The sequence below is a fragment of the Triticum dicoccoides genome, chromosome 1A (assembly GCF_002162155.2).
Source record: "Triticum dicoccoides isolate Atlit2015 ecotype Zavitan chromosome 1A, WEW_v2.0, whole genome shotgun sequence".
Lineage (NCBI taxonomy): Eukaryota > Viridiplantae > Streptophyta > Magnoliopsida > Poales > Poaceae > Triticum > Triticum dicoccoides.
In genome coordinates this window covers 143,063,005-143,066,935 of record NC_041380.1, presented here as the reverse complement: position 1 = coordinate 143,066,935, position 3,931 = coordinate 143,063,005, and the positions used below count along the sequence as shown (strand labels likewise).

At 47.4% G+C, this 3,931-nt stretch overlaps 1 pseudogene; it reads right to left on the bottom strand.

The window, feature by feature from the left end:
• Positions 1-1,479: 1,479 nt before the first annotated feature.
• LOC119352250 lies at positions 1,480-3,533 on the bottom strand (annotated as a pseudogene).
• Positions 3,534-3,931: the final 398 nt, after the last annotated feature.

Genomic DNA, 3,931 nt, shown 5'->3' with positions numbered 1-3,931 from the left:
CTAAAATATGAAAGTAGGTGCTATTATCATAAATTTAGAATATATTACTAAATATTATAAATAGCGAGTGTGGAATAATAGTGGATCGGTGTGCGGAATTGTCCTAGGCAATTGTTAACAAGACCGGTAATCACTATTGTAGTTTCATATGGGGGAGAGGCATAAGCTAACATACTTTCTCTACTTAGATCATATGCACTTATGATTCGAACTCTAGCAAGCATCCGCAACTACTAAAGATCATTAAGGTAAAACCCAACCATAGCATTAAAGCATCAAGTCCTCTTTATCCCATACGCGACAACCCCCTTACTCGGGTTTGTGTTTCAGCCACTCATGCAACCCACTATAAGCGAATCATAAACGTATTGCAACACCCTACAGCGGGAATCCTTCACGCTTGCGCGACACAGAGGGCACCATAGGACAGCACCAAAGTAAAACATACAACTCATACCAATCTAGATCATCAATCAACCCAAAGACAAAAGATACCTACTCAAAACATCATAGGATGGCAACATATCATTGGCTCATAATTTGTGGCATAAAGCACCATGTTCAAGTAGGGATTACAGCGGGTGCAGGAGAGTGGACCGCTAAAAGATATGAGGATGGTGATGATGATGGTGATGTTGATGAAGACGATCACCGCGGTGATGATTCCCCTCCCGATGGCACTCCGGTGCAACCGAGAGAGAGGAGGAGAGGTTATCCCCCTTATGCTTCCTCCTCCATGGCCTCCCCCCTAGATGGGGAGAGGTTCTCCCTCTGGTCCTTGGCCTTCATGGTGATGATGGCCCCTCCTGGATCCTCCTCCATGCTCTCCGGTGATGATGGCCCCCTCCGGCAGGGTGCCAGAGAGGGCCTAGATTGGTTTTTGGTGGCTACAGAGGCTTCTGGCGGCGGAACTCCCGATCTAGGTTTCTCTCTGGAAGTTTGGGTATATATAGAAGAGTTTTGCGTTGATTTCACATCAGGGGGTCTCCGGGCTGTCCACGAGGCAGGGGGACGCGCCCTAGGGGCACTACTAGGAAAAAGGCTACTAGCAGCGCGGGTAAAATGGCTACTAGCAGCGCGGGTACGCGCGCTACTAGTATCGTGCTACAACTAATAGTTAGTTGTAGCGTGGGTGCACCCGCGCTACTACTAAAAAGTTAGTAGTAGCGCTGGTGCACACCCGCGCTACTAATATTTGAACCCACGCTACTACTATCAAAATAGTAGTAGCGCTTCTAGTATACTATGCGCTACTACTATGCTAGATAGTAGTAGCGTGTAGTTTTGCCCAGCGCTACTACTAACAAATTATAAATTAAAAAAATAAAAATTACGTGCATTATTCATAGATAGAAATGAGGGACACGTCCAGTGCAAAATAAATTAAACACACACAACCGAAGGTGGCTACCTTCGCTAGTGTTCCACCACCAGCCTAAACAGACCACTTCTCTACATTTATCTACCAAGGGTCTGAGTTCAGACGCCGGAGGACCCGAATCCTCCCTCACCCTGAAATATGGAGTCGAGGTCCTCCACCTCGGCGACATCCGGCATCGTGATCACATGGACGATCATCCGTGCGGCACGATCACATGGACGCCCACCAGGTTGTCGTAGTCAGTGTCAATCACCCCTACGACCACATCAGGAAAGTGAAAACTTGTTAGTACGCATCAGAGTTCAAATCTAGTAGGGTATTTTCTTTCTTTTTAGCACATGCACATGCATCAATAGTAACGGCCGGAGGATAGTCCTTACTTTTTGCATGAGACATGAAGAAGGCCAGGTCCCCTCTTTGTTGCACGAATGAATCAAAGGAAGACACTGCCACAAGACATGAAGAAGGCCGGGTCCCCTCCTTTTGTAAATAGCTCAAGTGCCTGAAGTTGCAAGGAATCTTAATACAATGAACTCATAGTAATGCATAATAACAAGAAAAAGGAAAAAATCATGAATCCTAAAGAAAAAGATCATTATGTGAGTCAAGATAATGTGGGCAACAATATTCATTAATAAGAAAAATGGGCTGAGATTTCTCAAGTGACATTTGTTTCACCAACAATGATTAATGACGAGGCATGTAAGATATACCTACGCAGCATCAGCATACCCTCTGGTCCTTGCAAGAACTTGAAGACCAAGGTTCTAGCTTTGTCCCCACTAACTAGCACAAGTGCAGCGGCACTGTCGCTGTACATTAACCCAAGATCTGCAATTTTCAGTATCATCTTCTCCTTGTCAACCAATAGATTTTGGGGCTTTAAATCCCTATGATATCAAAGAGGAACAATCGTAAATCACATTAGCAACAATTGCAATATGTTGTATGGGCCGATAAATACAACAACATAAATCAGAAAACAAAGGTCTAACCGATGAAGGACGCCATGGCCATGGCAGTGTGCAATTCCTTTGCATAACTGATACAAAAAAACTCTACAAAAATGTAAAGAAAGTTGTCTATTAGCCCGAAATAGACCTATCAAAATTGAACTGGACTCTGGCATCTGCTATCCAATGAAAATTAACGATAGCATCCTCAAAATAAAGGCATGAAGATGAATTGATTCCAAAGCTAACAACAAATTAATCTGTACTTGAGTGTATGCAAAATAGAGAACGCAGCAACAGTGAACATTGAGTTTCAACCATTATACTAGCACTACTTAGTTCCTAATTTAGTCTCCTGCAACTAGGCTAGAGTAGTAGAGTTTGCATATTTTTTGACGAATTCAAACAGCTACAAATTTACAGTGTAGTTCGCTCTGATTGCATATCAATGTTCTGCACGTTTCCGATGCAAAACTCAGAGTTCAGAATGGGCATATATGAGGAAGTGCCAAGTCCTCAGATCGATGGATAGGAGACTCAGCCGACGTAGCATTGGCAGAAAGCCAAGTGAGCAGGGCAAGGGCAAATCAGCCTCAAAACTAATTAAAATCGCTACCTTGACGACCTGAGTTGGGAGCGGCTTAGGGGCAGGCCCACGGCAGTAGGCCTTGAACCTGTACATATCCTTGCAATTTGACTCAAAAATAAAAGCAGGGCAGCTTAATTTTAGTCGCCACAACCAAATTTTTCAAAAATTTGCCACCCTTTTCTTCTACATCATAGCGCAGAAATCTACTGATGTGTATGCGCATGCTTGACAATTTTTGAATAAACTGAGTACAAGCATACAATCTCCTAGTATAATCAGTACACCCACGCAAGATCCAAAGCTATGAACAGAGGACAGCCACATCTAGAACATGACAGATCACTCAGGAAACTCCCTAGAATTCCATGCAATTTGTGCAATCGTGGACAGAGTACACGCCCAGAGGGCGGGCAGCGGGGTAGATCTCGGCTCAGCTTACCCGGTCGAGCTCCCGGAGGAGGGAGAGGCCGGCAACGGCGAAGTAGGCGAGGGTGAGGTGGTTGACCTCCTGCGTGGCGTAGCCGTCGGGGAGCTCAGACGACATGACCTCCAAGAACGCCGCGTGGCGCACGCACGCGAACCCGGCCGACTCCTCCTCCTGGTCCCCCATCTCCGGCGGTCGTCGGTCATGGAAAGTGAAGGCCTCTCTCTCTCCTCGTCGCGCGCCGATTGGTCTGACCGGTGCAGGGGCACGAATCCTGGCGCGCTTGGGACTTTGGGAGGGGGCTAAGATGAGGTGACGGTCCCTCGGGGCCGCCGCGCCGCCCCACCTCCATGCCGCGGGAGGGAGCAGCCCGGGCTGGCCGTGACGATGGGCCTTGTCGGCTGGGTAGTGGAGGATCCCGACATGGATCGGAGAAAGGGAGAGATCCCGTCGGCAGAGGAGATGAGAGGAGGTGGAGGGGATGTGAATCATGTGTGGGTGGGGTGCGGGAGTGGGTGGACTGGGACGGTTGACGGGCTGAGGGATGGACTGAAAGGCCTGCGGTAGCACAGGGTATCTCACCG